The 20,855-nt window shown below is 34.9% G+C and overlaps 1 long non-coding RNA gene across 1 annotated transcript in view; it reads left to right on the top strand.

The window, feature by feature from the left end:
* The first annotated feature begins 1,654 nt into the window (after window positions 1-1,654).
* The window catches only part of LOC143679366 (uncharacterized), a 42,216-nt gene continuing 23,015 nt past the window's right edge, over window positions 1,655-20,855 (top strand). The window contains exons 1-2 of the long non-coding RNA XR_013173689.1: window positions 1,655-1,750; window positions 6,620-6,704. This is a non-coding gene — a long non-coding RNA (uncharacterized LOC143679366). The remainder of the gene's footprint in view (window positions 1,751-6,619; window positions 6,705-20,855) is intronic.

Genomic DNA, 20,855 nt, shown 5'->3' with positions numbered 1-20,855 from the left:
AAGAAAGTGAAATTTACTCTCCTCCCCCATGAAATAATTCCCTGAAAAGGAAATTTGTATCATATCAGTTTTTGTTCTGTTCTGTATCTCTTGAAATGTGAGTCCTAATAAATTCAGTTCTCCTTATACAGTGGTCCGCAAAGAAATGCAATGAGAGAGACAAGATCATATAATATTAATTCAAAGTGAGCAAAAGGCTTAGGTTCATTTCCTGGATCTAATCTTACATATGTATTGCTTTTGGTTAATAACTTTGTATTTCTAAAATGTTTTTAATTTGTAGAAACAATAATAATTCTATCATTATTTTATATGATCGATGTTTTGCTTTGTGACACCCATTATTTTTCTCCTGTAGGCATCTGGTCCCTTTCTACTTGTTTTTATTCCTCCCTCTGTTCATCAAAAGAATTTGAGGGAGTTTACATGAAGGGGTCAATTGCAACATTTACTATATTCAAATAAATTAGAATTGAATTCAATTTGTTCTTATCCAAATATACAATATCAATTACTCCTTTCAAAACAAATTAAAATATTTGCATATTTTCTTTGAAATATACATTTTACATTTCATAACGTGTATTTTATTACTTAGTATCATATTACTTATGGAGAAAATCACTGAGGCAACCTGTAAATCCTGTTTAAGAAAAATATATACTGATAAAAATAATTTGCTTGTGTTCATAACTGTAGTTCTATGAAAGTAAAAAATCAAAGGTAAGCAAAGGCAAAATTCATTTACATATTTAATTAAATACACTTCATAAAAGGATTTTTTTCAGATGCTTAGTACTATTTAAGCACTATATTTCAACGAAGTGGTTTGATTATGATATTCAAATGCCATTTATTTTTTACACCAATTAAAAGAATACTTTTCATGCTGCCTATTCTCAGAATATTTTCACCCACTATAAATGCCAAGAGTTCTAAGGCTTTTCTCAGTACAATGTAACCACTCTAATGCTGGTTCGACTCTCACATTTTATTTATTTGATGTTTTCTGATTAAGAATTATATTAAAAACTGGGTATACCACTGGTGATGAAAATTGGAACTGAGAAATGACATGAATTTTAGTTCAAAAGCTTATAAACACCATTCAGTAAATAATTCTTTCATTAGCCATTTTATTTTGATTGGCATATTTTTAAAGAAAATATACAAGAAAATGAATACAAATATTAGAAAATACATATATATTATTGGCACCTAACTTTAAGAATCACATAGAGTCCAGCTTTAGTTATATGACTTTTAACCAAGGCAGTTTTTATTAAAATGTGATGAATTTGATAAATGTATATGTATAATCAACATTCTTTATTCTTTTAATTCTGTTTTTTTAAAGTAAAATACTTCTACTATGTGTGAAGTCATGCTTGCTTAAAATCCTGTTGAAATGTAAAGTAGACCAAGAAAAGCACAAAACAACATATTTGTCTCTCTTTTGTGTATTTCACTATGACAAGTGTTCCAATGCAGTAATCCTTTTCTCCTAGTACTTTATACAGTTTTAGTAAATTGATGCTTCATTTTTTTTTTCCTGTGGCTGCTCTTCCACCTTATCTTGCATGAATCCAATTAAGGATCAGGCTGGGAATGCAATTTGGTACCAATTATGACCTCAGAATTGCCACTCTACTTAGTTGACACTGTTCTCTGATTCTGTCAAGCCCATCTTGTCTGGCTCCAAACCTCTTTAGGATTAATCTTCACAAGAGACATCTCAACACTCATGCAGGTGAATATTGACTGCACCCCACAGTGTTTTTATTTAACAAGCCTAGAACATCAGACTGTCAATTAGTTCTTGGATAAGATAAATAAAATAATCTGACTAATGTGTGGGAATAGTTCTATATATATGTTTTCTCCTTAAATTTATGCATATATTTATGTCAATTTTTGTTTACATTCACATATAATATATAAAGCATAAACTGCATGTTTTGAAAATCAAATCCAGGAGAAAACAGCTATATTTGAAAATGATGCATACATGGCCTGAGTCATTTTCATACTTCATAGTTCGGTTGGATCTCCATCTGACTGAAATCAATGTGAGTTACCAAATGTCATATTTATCTGTACATTTATATATTTTGTCAGAATTTCATAATATTAATAACTTTTATGTAACAGGATGATCAGGTAAAATTAATTCACTTTTAAAAGCAACATACTACCTACGTTTAAAAGAAAATTTAAGTTGCTTATGTTATTTTGTACCACAGATAAATTGAACTGTGCTTTAAAATTTACAAAATTGTAATTAAAATTCTAATATTAGATCATGAAATGATTCCTACTGTTTATAATGAAGATTATAGGATGCATATTTAATCTTTAATTTTCACACAGGGTTATAGTCCAAAGTAGAAAACAATTAATAACTAATACATTCTTGGATCTTTCTCTCTTGTGTGGACTTTCCAAATGTATTGACTTTTTCTCCAGGGAGTGATTAGAAATAATTTGCAATTGATTTTCTCTACAAGAATTAATTGAGAATCACATACATCTTACTGAAAACATTTTCTCTGAAATTATCTAACTTTAAAAGATTCATTTCTTTTTATATTTACATGAATATACTTTTGCTTTTCATCAAATTTAAGAAAATAATTCATTCTTTTGGGCATATGTGAATGATATACAAGCAGTAAAGTAAAAATATACTGCCTGTATTTTTTTGTACAGTAAAAGAAACAAGTATTCATATTCTGTAAGTTCATTTGTGTGTTCAACATGGAATTTATTTCCTAAAGAATGCACAGGTAATTTGATATACACTACTACTTACTAGTTTATTTTTCTGTATTTGCCACCATGCTATCTTACAGCAATGTTGTTAATATGTTTTTTGCATGAACTGATTATCTATATTAACTCTAAATATAAAGCATAATATACAGGATCACAGATGAGAATAAGAAAGTAATTTCTCAAGCCAACTCTTAAGTTATTAATTTAAAGATATCTACTGGGGTATGAAGTATCAAAGATAAAACATTAGGGTTATTAAATTCTATATACTTTTATACATTCAATAATTTTGTTGAGAACTATATAAAACAATTCTGATGCAGTTAATTTGATGACACAAGCAAATAAAATATTTTTTAGTATCCTTTTATTCACATATCCATTCATTCAGTGAACATCTATTAGGAGTCACTGGGTGCCAGAAACTGTGTAAATTGATAAGATCTGATGAAGATATCAATAAAGTTCCGAATGAATTATTATTTTATACTTTAAAAAATTTTTCAATTCTGCAATCATTGTCCCAGTCAGAGTCTCTCTCACCAGTTAAGAGTCACTCCATCAACCTCCAGCTTTCGTCTCCTAATATTGAGAAGCTGGACCCTTTCTATAAATGTTTAAAATGGAAACAGTACCAAAAGATTATACAGTTCATTGGGTAATTGTCATCTCTGCCCTCCACCTTGTGTTTCTATTCAAGTGGTCTTCTGTGTTTGACTACTATTTGTATTCAGGGCTAATGATTCTTTTTAAATATATTAAAAATAATGATTTGCCTTTCTTGAAAATAAATCTTTAGGCTGTGATGACAAAATATAGGCATAAGCTCCTATAGCTGCTGACCATTATTTAACTTCAGTTATTACCTACCTCATTTCATTCTAGGCTCATTAAGTTCGGAATGTTTTACCTGACGTTTTACTTTTCATAGTATTTTGTGATTCATTTGCTCACGAAGGATGTGTATCTACTCTAAGCTCTAGTTGACTGAGTGACTAAGCAGCATGGGCTAATTATTTCCTTTACCAGAGATCTAGAATTCAATTGTGTCTTAGATAATAGAGCACATTAGCATTGTCAAATAATTAATAGAATAAGAAAGGAAAATATCCCATCTTCGAATTATTTAGCAGTGAGTTTAGAAAATGTTTTTATAAAATCAGGCTTTGTAGAGCACTTTCACATACTGTATTCAACTTAAGAAATATAAATAATTTTTAAATTTAATAGAACTAAAAATATAAAATAGTTTTTGGAGGCCATTTATTTATTTAATCAGCATGAATACCTTCCATGTGTCAGGAACCCTTCTCATAAATAAAAATATATTTGTAAATGAAAGAGCAAAACTCCTTTCTTCCCAGAGCTTAAATTTTAGCAGTAGTAAACAGATAAATAATAAACTGAATAAGTAAATTATACATAGTATAAGAAGTTGTTGAATACTATAGGAATAGAAACAAAGTAGTTCTAGGTAAGGTGAATTCGGAGACCTTGGAAAGAAGATTTCAATAAGTGAAATGAATAAAAATAAACTTTAAAAAATATACACTTAAAAATAAGTATACTTAGGAGAATGCTGTACGCCACTGTGAAGAACCTTGTTTTTATTACCTTTCCTTAACAAATTGATTTTTTCCTCATTCTTTATAGATATCCCCAGAAAAACGATTTTGTCTACTGATGCTCTTTATTAAGGTCTATATACCAACCAAACATATGAATATATATATTATATATATACTATATATAATATATATATATATATATATATACTTTCCCATTTTGTAGTTCCACCCCTCTCCCAAAATTTAGTTGACCCAAATCTCATTTTATTCTAAATTTTAATAATCGTAAAAAATAATTTGAAACTAGACTCTAAGTGAAGGTATCTCATGTATCTTTCTTCTCTACCTATTTCTGGTATATTTCCCTCTATCCTGAGTATTTTTAAGTTATCTTTTGATTAGTAAAACCCCACCCATGTCAATGTGACCCTCATTTGAGATCTTTCTCCCATATAATAAACAGAAGTTTCCAAATCCCAAAGTTACTTCATGTCCAGTCAACTTCTTTTATATGCTGGTCATCTAGATGTAAACTAAATATAAACTATAAAATAAAATAAAATTTTTAAAAATAGGTAAAACAAATTTAGAATAACATATAAATCATGGTGCCTTTTGTTAGTTCTTTTCCTAAAAGTTATTTTCCGCCTAACACAAATAAAACTTGGAATTTCATGCTTAGTGTGACAGGATGCTGGTATTTATGGCATGTGAGAAATGGATAAGTTTACTTTACATTCATTTGCTCAAGCTATTCAATATTTTAGTGGTGGATTATGGAACATACCATATCCCACCTCCATGCTTTCATGAAGCTGAAATAAAAATGGTAAATTAAGACCTCACTAAAATCACTATCTCATATTTTTGACTGAAATTTAAGATTAAAATCTACGTATAAAGAATTAGTAGGAATTTATACTCCAATGCCCTAAGGAGTCAATAAGGAGGATGGAATGAAAACCAGGCACTTCATTGTTTCTATTCCCTTCATTTTTGCTTAATTTTGTTTTATTTATTTTATTTTAACAAATATAGATTGTACCTCCAGCTAAACCTGTGAAAATCAATTAAAGGGACCAATTAAAATGTTCTCAATAGTTTATTGACCACACTGCAGATCTCCTAAAGCTTTGGGATAGAGTCAAAATCTTCTAGGTGGTAAAGTTTCTATTATCTGAGATTTCTGGTTCTAGATTTGCAGACTGGATATGGAAGTCACCCAGGGCAACTTTCTACTGACTCTTTTCCTCTTTTACTGTCAATCAGTTTAACTTAGAGATAAAAGACTTGTTTAAATTATAATTATGTTTGATTATGAACAAGGCAAGATTTATGATATTTTAAAACAAATGATACTGCTAATCCATATTTATTAAGATTTTTTCACTAAACATTATGCTAAGTGCATCACATTAATTAACACATCTAATTAAGGGGTGCATGGGTAATTCAGTGTTTGAATTCTTGTTTGGACCCAGGTTGGATTCCTGGCCCATGCAATGCCCTCCTGTCAACAAAAGGAAAAATAAAACATTGTGAACCAAATTCCCTATGATATCTGCCTCTCTGTGTGTCTATGTATAGATATAGAAATACATGTATTTAGGAAGACACATTAAAAAAACACATCTAATTATCAAGATGTATCTTTGAGTTTAATAATATTATATTTTCCATTTTCTGGATGAAGCATCTGAGCTTTAAAAAAAAAAGTCAAAAGAGCTACCAAGTTCATATGACTAGTGAATATTAGACTCCAAAATACTTTCATAATAGTTTTATCTTTCAACACAATGACAATTATGCATATCACTAACTTTTACTTTTAAAGGCTTATGTATGTTTTAGCATCTATGTCCAATCTTATAGCTAGCTTTCCTAGATCTATCAAGCATTCAACTTAAGAAAAACCTCTGAAAGAATCCAAAGACAAACTGTTCAGTAATGGAAATTTTAATTACAATAGTATATATTTATGTGTGTACATATACATATATATGTGTATATATCTCATATCCTGAAAGGAATATCCAGTAATGGTGATATCAGGACACAGCTTTTTTAAAAAATGAATAGTTAAGGTCAATGTATTTTCCACCCTCTGGTAAAGAACAACATGACTACATGGCAAGATGGAAATTATAATAAGAATAGATCTCCTTAGAAGTTGTTCTTACTTTAGGGATTGCCAGTATATAAAGTGATAGCCCAAAAGTTCATATTGTCAATTTTCTGATCAAAAGCTAAACTTTCCTTTTTCCTTCCTCAAATAGTTGTATTTTTCAACATCAGTTCAGAACATGTAACATTCAGAGCACAGCAAGGACAAGGTCAAAGACAGCTACGATGTGATGCTTGGTATGTTTAATTTCCTCAAAGAAGTGCTATATATCTATCCCAAACAGGGAAGACTTCTGGAATTCGTGCCCAGCATGTATTCTGGATGTTGATGTAGTGTACCTGGCCAAAGAAAAGCCATTATATATCCTACACATATACACTATTTTATGGTAAGTGAATTGGGTTGATTAGACTAAAAAGCAACTCAATTTAGTCAGGTCAAACCACACTAGATGCACTCTGGCTATAGGCCTGATGAAATCAAAGAAAAATTCCACACCAACCCACTTCTTCCTTTAGGTTTGAGAAATTTCTAGCAACTAACAAAAGAGGAAGAATTTAGCTAAGTTATTTCATGTATCCTTGGGCATCCCAGCACAAGTTAATTCCCACAACTCCAAAATGAAAGAGTTGTACCGTTAAAAAGTTTGCAGCAGCATAAGAGGAGATAAATGCTGAAGTTCAGGAAAGTGCACACTTTTGAAAACCATTTGTTGTGCAAAATAAAATACCTATTAGAAAACATGTGGTTTGTGTTTTCCATTCAACAAAAAAATGAGTACTATGGGAGTTTAGAGCTTCATAAAGACACAAAGTTCAGGTAACCTGCTTGACTATGAAGGAGGGTTGAAGGCTGTGGAAAGCATTGCCTTTTCTCCCAGTTTACAGATATAGGCTTGAGACAAAAGAAAAAAAAAATAATAATAAGTGAAAAAACAAAAATCAATGCGAAAAAACATAAAATTCCCAAAAGAGACATAAAGAACTAATTTCACCAGCATATACAATCCAACAAGAGAGAATACACTTGAGAAGTCTCTGTACTATTCCTAGGCAGAAAAAGAAATAAAAACGAAGAGACAGAAAACTGAAAATAAACCGGTAATAATTGTATGCAATAAAGTAAAAAGTAGAAGAAAATACCTAAGTAAACTACGAAAGAGAGGGCCAGGGAATTCATTCAAGTTGAGAGATCTGAGTTTACTCACCATGTTCTAATAGGGAAAATAACTATATATATATATCTATAAAATATATTAAAATATATATAAAAATGTTTCTGTATATATATATATATAATAGATAAAAAATGATATTTGCATATATAATTAAACTGATAATGAACCTTAGTGAAATCTGAAACTTTTCTAAATTTCAATTTTATTTATTTCAATAATCATTGAATAAAATGTAAATTACTAGAAAAACAGAAAAGTTTGCTGAGACTACTTTTCTGCAATGATAAGTACCAGACATCGAGAATACAATTTGAGACCTAAGAATTGCATTAATTAATGAATTGCCATTGAAACAATGGCAATTAATTCTTAAATATGTGAGATTCGTAAAACGATGGCACATGATATGTGGGAAAATCAGAACCTCCCCTTCTCGCAAGAATTTTAAAAGAAATTTTAGGAAGATACAATTTTTAAATGACGAAATCTGTAAATTAGTTAAGGATATAGGAAAATTGGTATACTATGGTTTAATGGTTCCAGAAAGCACGGTGGAAATAATATGGGGTGGTATGTTATGTACGACATTTGTTGTAAGTTTTTCATTGATGTGTTTTATGAAATTTGAGAAGTTTCCTTTTTTCCAAGTTTGCTTGGAGTCTTTATCAATACTAGCAGTTGGATTTTGTCAAATGCTTTCTTGTATCTGTTGAGATGATCTTATAGTAGTTCTTCTTTAGGCTGTTACTGTTTAGCTACCCCTTTGGTACTCTTCCCCCTACTTCTCCCCACCAAAATTATGATTTTCTAGGTTAGGAACATGAGGTGAATAGATATTAATTCAAAAAGTGGCACGTCCATCACATTTCTGGGCCTGCTTTGTTGAACAAATTTCCCTTCTTTCTCAGAGGCCACAGTGGCCTACTCAGTAAACATGAGCTCACAGATGTTTAGGGGGTTCCTTATCTCTCCCATTAGAGAGCGACAGTTTCTCAAATATGCACAATTGTTCTCAATCTAGTTCATGAGAGAACTTTTTTTTTTTAATTTGTAAAGTTTAATCATGGACGTTGTCCACGAAAAGATTCACTGTGTTTTACTTTTCAACGTTTTAACCTCCAACTTTCCTTCTGGTGACGTACATGCTTCTAAACTTCCCATTTCCATCACATTCACACACCATTCAGCTCTGTTAATTATTCTCACAATAATGTACTCTACCATCACCACCTAGTAGTGGTTAGTGTTTAATTTCTGAATTGGAACCCTGGATTCAGGAGTAAATGCTGCCTTTTGTAACAGTTAAGACTTAGTAATTATTTATGAGAAATTTGTTGTTACAGTGTCCAAAGACTGTGGAGATCTCATTCTAAAGAACCAGTCTAATAAGACTAATATTATTTTAATGCAATTTTATTAAGTTATATTTACACAGCATAGAGACCATTCAAAGTGTATAATCACAGGCTCACAGTATCATCACGTACTTGTGCATATAACTCCATGATAAAACCTAGAACTTTTCATTACCCTTTTAGAAAAGAAATAAAAATAAAAAAAGAAAACACTAATCCTCCCATACTCTTTATCCCCCTGTATTGCTGGTGCTTGGTACTGGTGTGGCACATTTGTTACTGTTGGGGAAAGAGTACGAAAATACTACAGTTAACTCAAGTCCATAGTTTGTGATAGGTGCATTTTCCCCATATGCTCCTCTATTATTAATTCCTTAGAGTAATGTCATACATCTGCTGTAGTTCATGGAAAAACTTTTTTTTTTTTATATTTGTACAGTTCATCGTGGATTGTCCACCAAAATGTTCCCTGTGTTTTACATTTCCACTTTTTAACCTCCAACTTTCCTTTTGGTGACATACGTTCTTCTAAACTTCCCCTTTCCACCACACTCACACACCATGCAGCACTGTTAATTATTCTCACAATAATGTACTACCATCACCTCTGCCCATTTCCAAATGTTTAAATTCATCCTAATTAAACATTCTGTACATATTAAGCAACCACTTCCCATTCTGTAGCCTGATTCCATATCCTGGAAACCTTTATTCTATATCCATGGGATTTACATGTTATAATTAGTTCATATTCAGTGAGATCATAAAATATTTGCCTTTTTGTGTCTTATTTCACTTAACATAATGTCCTCAAGGTTCATCCATGCTGTCACATGCTTCAGGACTTCATTCCTTCTTACCGTTGAGTAAGATTCCATCATATGTATATAAAATATTTTGTTAACCCATTCATCTGTTGATGGACAATTTGGTTGTTTCCATTGGCAACTGTGAATACTGCCACTGTGAACATTGGTGTGCATATGTCTGTTCACATCACTACTTCACATCTTCTGGGTATATCCCAAGTAGCATATCGCCTGGTTGTAAGGCAACTCTATACTTAGTGTCCCAAGGAACCGCCAAACTGCTCTCCAGAGTGGATGTACCATTTTATGTTCCCACCAACAATGAATTAAGTGTTCCAAATTCTCTACATCCTCTCCAACACTTGAAATTGCCTGTTTAATAGTGGTCATTTTAGTAAGTGTGAGGTGATATTATGGTTTTGATTTGCATTACAGTCATAGCTTAGTGAAGCTGAGCATCTTTTCATGCGCCTCTTCGTCATCTATATTTCCTTTTTGAAGAAATGTCTATGCATGCCATTTGCCCAATTTTAACTGGATTGTTTGTATACTAGTAAGTTATAGGATTTCTTTTTATATAATGAATATGAAATGCTTATTAAATATGTGATGTCCAAATATTTTCTCTCATTGTGTCAGTTGCCTTTTCACCCTTTCGACAGAGTCCTTTTTAGCACTGAAGTATTCGATTTTGAGGAGTTCCCATTTATCTATTTTTTATTTTGTTGTTGGTGCTTGTATGGCTTTCTTTTGTTGCTACTGCTTATCACTAGATCTTGAAGAAGTTTCCCTACATTCTCTTCTAGAAATTTTATGGTACTGGTTCTTATATTTAGTTATTTGATCCATTTCGAGTTTATTTTTTAATAGGGTGTGAGACAAATGTCCTCTTTTATTCTTTTGGTTATGGATATCCAATTCTCCCAACACCAGTTATTGAAGAGACTGTTCTGCCCCAGTTGAGCGGGCTTGGATGCCCTATCAAAAATCAATTGACCACAGATTGACTGGTCTGTGTCTGAGCTTTCACTTCGATTCCATTGATCAATATGTCTATCTTTTTGCCAGTCCCATGCTGTTTGGGCCACTGTAGATTCTTTTAGGTGCTATTGCAAATGAAAATTTTTCTTGATTACCTTCTTGGATAGCTCATTACTAGTGGATAGAAAGACCATTTATGTTTGCGTACTGATCCTGCCACTTTGCTGAACTTACTTATTAGCTGAAGTATCTTTCATTTCTTCTGCATTTTTAAAATTTAGGATCATGACATCTGCAAATAGCAACAGTTTTACTTCTTCCTTTTCTATTTTGATGCCTTTTATTTCTTTTTCTTGCCTAATTGGTATAGCTAAAACTTCTAGCATAATGCTGAATAGTAGTAGTAACAGTTGGCATTCTTGTCTTGTTTCTGATCTTCAAAGATAAGTTGCCAGTCTCTCATCATTGAGTATGATGTTTGCTGTGGGTTTTTCACTTATGCTGTTTAACATGCTGGGGCAGTTTCCTTCATTCCCACCTTTTGAAGTATTTTTATCATGAAAGGATGCTGAATTTTGTTAAATGCCTTTTTTGGCATTAATCAAGATGATCATGTGTTTTTTTTTTTTGCCTTTTAATTTGTTAATGTGGTTTAATGCATTAATTCATTTTCTTATGTTGAATCACCCTTGCATACCTGTAATAGAACCCAGTTGGTCGTGGTGTATAATTTTGTTAATATGTTGTCGGATTCTATTTGCAAGCATTTTGTGGAGGATTTTTCCATTTATATTCATTAGAGATTGGTCTGAAGTTGTTTTTTTTGTTGTTGTTGTTAGGATCTTTATCCAGCTTTGGTATTAGGGTGATATGTTGGAATTTTTTGGAAGAGCAGGAATACTATTAATTCTTCAAATGCTTGGTAAAACTCACCCGTGAAGTCACCCAGTCCTGGGTTTTCCTTTTTGGTAGGCTTTTGATGATCGATTGATTTCTTTACTTGTGATTGGTTTGTTGAGGACTTCTATTTCTTCTTTAGTCAGTGTAGATTGTTAGTACATTTGTAGGAAGTTGTTCATTGTTCATTTCATCTAAACTGTCTAACTTGTTGGCATACAGTTGTTCATAACAGCCATTTATGATCTTTTTTTATTTCTGCGGAGTTCGTGGTGATGCCCCCTCTCATTTCTGATTTTATTTATTTGGAGCTTCTCTCTTTTTGTCTTTGTCAGTTTAGCTAGGTGTTTGTCATTTTTATTGATCTTCGCAAAGAACTAACTCTCAGTTTTATTGATTCTCTCTATTGTTTTTCATTTTCCATTTCATTAATTTTTGCTCTAATATTTGTTATTACTTTCTTTCTGCTTGCTTTGGGATTATATGCTGTCCTTTCTCCAGTTTCTCAAGTTGCTCAATTAGGTTGTTGATTTTAGTTTTTCTCCTTTTTAATGTAGGCATTTATGACATAAATTTCCTTCTCAGCACTGCCTTTGCTGCATCCCATAAATTTTGATACTTGTGTTCTCATTTTGTCTCAAGATATTTACAGATTTCTCTTGCAATTTCTTCTGTGGCCCACTGATTGTTTAACCTCCATATAGTTGTATATTTTACAGTTCTCCATTTGTTATTGCTTTCCAGCTTCATTCTAGTCTGATCAAAGAAAGTATTTCGTATAATTTCAGTCTTTTTTAATTTATTAAGATCTGTTTTGTGCCCCAGCCTATAGTCTATTCTTGTAAATGTTCCATGAGCACTGGAGAAGAATATGTATTCCGCTGTTTTGGGATACAATGTTCTTTATATGTCTTAGGTCTAATTCATTTATCATATTATTTTGGTTCTCTGTTTATTTGTTGATCCTCTGTTTAGTTGTTCTGTCTATTGGAGAGTGTGTGGTGTGTTGAAGTCTCCCACTATCATGGTAGAGTCAGCTATTGTCCTCTTGAGTTTGCCAGTGTTTGCCTTATGTACTTTAGGGCTCCTTAATTAGGAGCATAGATATTTATGATTGTTATTTCTTTTCGTTAACTTGTCCCTTCTGTTATATACAGTTTCCTTCTTTATCTAACACTTTTGCATTTAAAGTCTATTTTGTCTGATATTAGGATAGCTAACAACTTTCCTTTAGCTACTTCTTTCATGGAATATCTTTTTACATCCTTTCATTTACAATCTATTTGCATTTTTTGGGGTCTAAGATGAGTCTCTTGTAAACAGCATATGGAGAGATCATATTTTTCAATCCATTATGCCTAACTGAGTTTAATTCACTAATATTCAAAGTTATTACTTTAAAGGCAGGTCTTGATTCAACCGTCTTATCCTTTGATTTTTATTTGTCAGGTCTATTTTCTCTCTCTCTCTCTCTCTTTATTATTTAAGTTAACCTTACTAGTATTCTTCAGCTTTGTACCCTACTCTAAACCTCTCCCTCCTGTCTTTTCTTCTCAACCAGAAGTACTCCCTTTAGCAATTTTTGTAGGGTCAGGCTCTTATTAACGAACTCTTTCAGCTTACATGTAGTAAATTGCTTTCCTCTTGCTGCTTTCAGAATTTCCTCCTATTCTTTGGCATTTCATAGTTTGATTACTATGTGTTTTGAAGTGGGTCTATTTGGATTTATTCTATTTGGAATACATTGAGCTTCCTGGATTTGCAAATTTATGTCTTTTACAAGAATTGAGAATTTTTCAACCGTGATGTTTTCAAATATTCTTCCAGGCCCTTTTTCCTTCTCAGATACCCATGATGTGTATATTTGTGTTCTTTCTGTTGTCAGTCATTTCGCTGAGACCCTCATTTTTTTTCTATTTTCTTCTCCATTTATTTTTTTGTCTGTTCAAATTCTGTTGATTTGTGTTATAGTTTGCTGATTCTTCTGCCTCTTCAAACCTGTAGTTGTACTTGTCCAGGATATTTTTAATTCCATCTACAGTGTCTTTTATTTCATAATCTGTTATTATTCTATGCATTCTTTGAAATTTTTCTTTTTGCTCTTCCAGTGTTTTCTTAATATCCTTTAACATTTTATGTACATTTTCCTTCATTTCTTTGATTTGATTCAGGAGATTTGTTTGACAATTGCTCCAGATTCTGTATTGCCTCTGACTTTTTGATCTGTTCCTTCTTCGACGAGACCATTTGCTTTTTAGTTTTAGTATCAGCCTTGTGATTTTTTTTTTTTTGCCTATATCTGATCATCTGATTATGTTGATGAGTCTATTCTGAAGGTTGATTTCTCTCTCTTGTCTAGGATTTCGTTTTTGTCTGGGTTTGTTTAAGAACACTGCTTTGACAGTTTGGTCATTTCTATTTCTCAGGCAAAACAGGGCAAGATACCCTTACGGGGACGTAGACCACATCAAGGAGTCTGCGGTAGAGACTGGAGAGGCTCCGAAAAGCCTTGCAGTTCCCCTACACTTTCTGGCCTGCCCAGCAGATGGCGCTGTTTGGTGACTTAATTGTTCTCAGAAGCTGTTGACCTCCTGGAGACCAGGCAGCATCTGACTAGGTGGGGCTGAAACTGTGGGATTCCAGTGATCCCACTTCACTGGCCAAAATCTGGCCCAAGGTGGGACTGTGTCCCCCACTCTACTTGCAGCAGAGGACTCTCCAAGCTGTCTGAGTCTTCAGCCACGCTCCAGGCAAGGTCAGGCCTCCAACTGCTATTTCCCTCAAGAGTGCGGAATGGGCACCAGGACCCAGGGTTTGGAAACACAGTTTCTGTCCACATATTCTCAGACTCTTCATCATTCTCTGACCTGGGCCTTGAGATGTTCTCCCCTGTCCCCTGGGTTCCAAAATAAAAATAGTTGATTTGGGTAGTTTCTGCCTGTCTCCTTGTTGTTTTTAGGGAAGATTTTGTGGTTCCCTCTCTATTCCTCCATGTTGGAAATTCCTCCTTGCTGCCTTTTTGTATTCTGTCCTACCCGAGAACAGAATATGGGTTCCTGTGGTCTTGGTTCTCTGTGTCTGGATACAGGTGGGGATCTGCCTCACCGCTGTGGGAGATTTTATAGTCTATGTCCATAGTGGGAGGTGGGAGATCTCCCAGCTTCTGCTCTGGGAACTTCTCAAGCTGGGTATGACTGAGTGAGGGGGAGAGACCAGTCCAGGATGGAAATTTCCTACATGATATTTTTCTCTTTCTTCAATTCAGCATTTATGGGATCCTTTTCCAGAGTTCTGAACAAGTGAGAATTATTCTTTTCCCTACTGACCCTCTGAAAAGAGCTTTTCGGTAGCTGTTTATAGTACCATGTTGATGACTTCAACCCGAAGGCATGAACTAGTATTATTTCAATACAAATATTTATCCATTTACAATAAACTTTCCTGTAATTTATTACATATAAATATATACATATGTATATATATATTTTTTCTTTAAAGAGTTCTTTTATAATCTATATGAAACAGAGACTTTGTAGAAGCAAAAATATCTATATTGTAAAAAATCTGCAAGAATAGTTTAGAAGGATAGAGGAAGTTTATTGAACTTATTGTCTCCCAATATATTATTGATACCAACTTATATGGAGTCAGTTCTAAAGCCTTTTGGTTCTTTCTCAAAAAAAAAAAAAAAGTTATTTTTTTCTGACTATAAACTCCTCGGGTTTTCCTAGACTTTTTAAAAGTTAGAAATCTAAATATGTCATGGTCAGGTTCATGTGTCAACTTGGCCAAGTGGTGGTACCTGTTTGGTTGGGCAAGTGCTGGCCTGTCTGTTGCAATGAGGACATTTCATAGAATTAGATCATGATCATGTCAGCTACATCCACAGCTGATTCCATTTGAAATCAGCCAAGGGAAGTGTCTTCTGCAATGAGTGATGCTCAGTCTAATCACTGGAAGCCTTTTAAGGAGGATTCAGAAGAGACAGGCTCTCTTCCTGCTTCGGCTGGTGAGCCTCTCCTGTGGATGTCATCCAGACCCTCCGCTGGAATCGTTGGCTTCATAGCCGGCCTTGCAGATTTTGGACTCTGTGTTCCCACGGTCATGTGAGACACTTTTATAAATTTTATATTTGTGAATGTTCCCTGTTGATTCTGTTTCTCTAAGGAACCCTAACTAATAATCTTGGTACCAGAAGTGGTTCTTAAGAAACAGAACCTTAAAAATGGGTTTTTATGAGTAGTTTTCTATGCTAACTGGACTCAAAGGCACTAAGAACTCTGATTCCCATAATCAGAATGACACTCCCAATCCATGGAGTGAGTTGGCAAAAGAAATAGTCAAAATATTACCATTCGATTCTCCTAATTCTTTGCTTGTTTGAAGCCAGGCTCTGGGGGAAAATGTTCTTGACACCTTTGCAGAGTTTTGTGGAAATAAGAGGTATGGAAATGTTGGCTGGTTGTTACTAGATACACTGGATACATTAAGGAGTGAAAGGGATGGGGTTAAGGCTTCAAATGAGAAGCTTAAGTGCCATCTGACTGATGTAGACTTTTCTATGAGTATCCTGAAGGAAAATCTTATTTCCTGAGATCTCTGAAAATCGGACTCAGAATCTTATTGTCAGAGTAACAACTTTACAATGTAAACTGAAATCTCAATGTTGCATGGTGTCTGCTGTTAAAGTGAGGGCATTGATTAGAAAAGAGTGGGACCTAAAAATGGGACGGTGACATATGGATGGATAATGATGTCAGGAATGATGTTGAAACCCTAGGTCATGCTGAGTCTTCTCTAGATAACCTTGTAGTAGTCTACTCTGACGACATAGCTGCCCCACCTCCAGCCTGTCTTAAGGAGATGGACACCCAACCTCCTTCTGAAGGGATTAGCCCTAGAGTGATTTCACCAGATGAAACTCCAAACAAAGGCCCTGAAGCAAATGGCTTGGAAGATATTTCTAATTATTTCCATGACTCACCCCTACCACCCCTCATTTCTTCCAAACCTATAACTAGACTAAAGTCCCAACAGGCCCCTAAAGGTGAAGTACAAAGTTACACACATGAGGAGGTATGTTATACTCCAAAAGAACTGTGTGAGTTTTCCAATTTATATAGTCAAAAATCAGGGAAATATGTGTGGAAATGGATTTTATGCGTGTAGGATAATGGTTGGAGGAATATAAGGTTGGATCAGGCTGAATTTATTGATCCAGGTCCAATAAGCAGAGATTCTGCATTCAATGTTATAGCTCCAGGGGTTAGAAAAGGTATTAACAGTTTTTTTGGATAGTTGGTTGAAACATGGATCAAAAGGTGGCTGACATTACCTGAGGTTGAAATGACAGAACTGCCCTGGTATAATGCTGATGAGGGGATCTAGAGACTTAGAGAGATTGGAATGTTAGAGTGGATTTATCATGCAAAGCCTGCTCTTACACCCCAGGAATGTCCAGAGGATGCACCTTTTACCAGAATAGTGAGAAATAAATTTGTGAGACTAGAACCATCATCCCTGAAGAGCTGTGTAGTTGCACTTCTCTGTAGGTCAGATATTACCATAGGAACTGCTGTCTCTGAGCTGGAATCCTTATACAGAATGAGGATGATGGAATCCTGAGTTGGCAGAAGCCAGATGGCAGCACTTAATTGCCAAAGACAGGGGAGACGTGGCTATTATAACAGACAGCAAACTCAAAGCTGGCATCAAAATTATATGACTCGCAAAGAATTGTGGCATTGGCTAGTAAATCATGAGGTGCCTAGAAATACAATAGAAGGGCAGTCTACTAAATTCTCGTTCGAGCTGTATAAACAAAAGAGTTCTAGGTCAAGTGAACAAAAGTCTAGCCTGAATTACAAATACACAGAGTCACGGCCCCTTAATCAATTTCCAGACTTGAGACAGTTTGCGGACCCAGAGTCCCTTGAATGAATGGGAGGCCAGGCCCCTTTGTGGGAGAAACCTGTTACACTGCCACAAATTTATACTGTTAATCTTCCTCCAAGCCTTCCCCTAGGAGATGGATGGCATTTTACCAGGGTAGCTGTGTATTGAGGAAAAAGAATGATCAGATACTTTGGTGATTCTTAAACACTGGTTCAGAAGTGACATTAATTCCAGGGGACCCAAAATGTCTCTCTGGTCCACCAGTCAGAGTGGGAGCTTATGGAGGCCAGGTGATCAATGGAGTTTTAGCTCAGGTCCATCTCACAGTGGGTCCAGTGGGCCCCTGGACCCATCCTGTAGTTATTTCCCCAGTTCCAGAATGTATATTGGCATAGACATACTGAGCAACTGGCAGAATCCCCACATTGGCTCTCTAACTCATGCAGTGAGGGCTATTATAGTGGGAAAGGCCAAATGGAAGCCACTAGTACTGCTGCTACCTAGCAAAATAGTAAATCAGAAGCAATACCGTATTCCTGGAGGTATCGCAGAGATTACTGCCACTGTTAAGGACTTGAAGGATGCAGGTGTGGTGATTCTTACCACATCCCCATTTAACTCTCCTATTTGGCCTGTGCAGAAAACAGATGCGTCTTGGAGGATGACAGTGGATTATCATAAGCTCAACCAGGTGGTAACTCCAATTGCACCTGCTGTTCTAGATGTGGTATCATTGCTTGAGCAAATGAATACATCCCCTCATACCTGGTTTGCAGCTATTGATCTGGCAAATGTTTTTTTCTCAGTAGCTATTAGTAAGGACCATCAGAAACAGTTTGCTTTCAGCTGGCAAAGTCAGCAATATATTTTCACTGTCCTACCTCATGGGTATATCAACTCTCTAACCATATGTCATAATCTTGTCCACAGGGAACTTGATCGTTTCTCCCTCTCACAAGACACCATGCTGGTCCATTATATTGATGATATCATGTTGATTGGACCTAATCAGCAAGAAGTAGCAACTAGTCTAGATTTACTGGTAAGGCATTTGCGTGTCAGAGGATGGAAGATAAATCCAACAAAAATACAGGGGCCTTCCACCTGAGTCAAATTTCTAGGTGTCCAGTGGTGTGAGGCATGTCGAGATATCCCTTCTAAGACGAAGGATAAGTTGCTGCATCTGGTCCCTCCTACAACCAAAAAAGAGGCACAATGCCTAGTTGGTCTCTTTGCATTTTGGCAATACCTTGAAAGGCTGGGGTAATGGTCTTCAGGAAGCTGTATATTCTCTGAATCAGCGTCTGCTGTATGGTGCTGTTTCTCCCATGACCGAGATACATGGGTACAGGAACTAATGGGTGGAAATGGGAGTGGTATCACTCATTATTAGCCCTAGTGATCCACTAGTAAAATTTTTGCTTCCTGTCCTTGTGACTCTGATTTCTGCTGGTCTGCAAGTTTTAGTTCCATTAGGACGAGTGCTTCCACCAGGAGAAACAACAATGATTCCATTGAACTGGAATCTAAGACTGCCTGTTGATTACTTTGGGCTACTCATGACTCTCGATCCACAAGCCTAGAAGGGGATTACATTAGTGTCTGGGGTGATTGACCCTGATTATCAGGGGGAATTAGGATTGCAACTACACAACAGAGGTAAAGAAAAGTTTTCTTGGAATACAGAAGATCCCATAGGGCATCTTTCAGTACTACTATGCCCCGTGATTAAAATCAATGGAAAACTGCAACAGCCCAATCCAAGGAGGGTACCAATGGGTCTGAACTTCAGGAATGAAGGTTTAGGTCACCCCACCAGGGAAAGAGCCACAGCCAGCTGAAGTGCTTGCTGAGGGTAAAGGGAACATGGAGTGGGTAGTGGAAGAAGGTAGTGATAAATATGAACTATGATCATGTGATCAGTTTCAGAAATGAGGACCATGATGCTCTTTTTTTTCCTGTTATGCTAGTTAAGTTGTATGATATCAATTTTAAGAATGAATATTACCCAAGGACTTGCACCTTATTCTAGAGAGAGTTAATGTGTTTCCTGTTATATGCAGGACAGTTGAGTATTGTTAGGTGAAAGAAAAAATTGTGCATGTTAATGTTTTTTATTTAGAAATTAGGTATGTTTAAGGTGATATATATAGCTTCCAAGTTGACAAGGGGTGGACTCTCATGGTCAGGTTCATGTGTCAACTTGGCCAAGTGGTGGTACCTGTTTGTCTGGTTGGGCAAGTGCTGACCCATCTGTTGTGACGAGAACATCTCATAGAGCTAAATCATGATCATGTCAGCTCCATCCACAGCTGATTCCATTTGTAATCAGCCAAGGGAAGTGTTTTCTGCAATGAGTGATGCTTAATCTAATCACTGGAAGCCTTTTAAGGAGGATTCAGAAGAGACAGGCTCTCTTCCTGCTTCAGCTGGCAAGCCTCTCCTGTGGAGTGCATCCAGACCTCCATTGAAATCGTTGGCTTCACAACCTGCCCTGCAGATTTTGGACTCTGTATTCCCATGGTCATGTGAGACACTTTTATAAATTTTATATTTGCGAGTGCTCCCTGTTGATTCTGTTTCTCTAGAGAACCCTAACTAACACAAAATATTACAGGAAAATTTTTAAGACCTACTCAATGTGTATCTGTCCTAAAATGTTCCACAGCGACAATGATTTATACTGGTCACCATTCCAGTAGCATTGCCATTTTAATAGAAATTTTCCAAAGAGAAAAATTAGGCCAAAGATGTTATTTTGTGGAAATTCTATACAGGCAAACAAGTTTTTTCTGCATCTACCAAATAACCTTGTACATATGATAGCTGTTTTTGCTACTAAAGGTTAATGTATTAAAAATGTATATCATGTAAGAAAAATATAATCATATAAAAAGCAAAATAATCATACTGTCTTCAGAGAGATGATCCTTTACTTTTAAAGTCATAATTTGCTTTGCAATCTCTCATCACACCTAAGGTAGTTAGCAGCAGGTAGACAACTAGGCAAATCAGGAACTTCTCATATATAATAACATCCACTAAAGCAACCTGAGACTATCAGTCAGACATAACAAGTTCACAGTATTCACAGTTTTCAGTGTAATTGTGACATTTTGAAAGAAAATGAGACAATCTGTGAATATGCAAAAAATATTGTGGTGACAATTTTAAAGTCTTTGACTATGACTATGTATAAAATGATCTTTTAGTGCATAGAACCATCAGAATATCATTTACTGATAAATTATTTGAACTATAACATTTATTCTC

This window comes from Tamandua tetradactyla, chromosome 4 (genome assembly GCF_023851605.1).
Source record: "Tamandua tetradactyla isolate mTamTet1 chromosome 4, mTamTet1.pri, whole genome shotgun sequence".
NCBI lineage: Eukaryota > Metazoa > Chordata > Mammalia > Pilosa > Myrmecophagidae > Tamandua > Tamandua tetradactyla.
The sequence above is the reverse complement of the archived record's forward strand: the minus strand, read 5'-3'. Positions and strand labels throughout refer to the sequence as shown.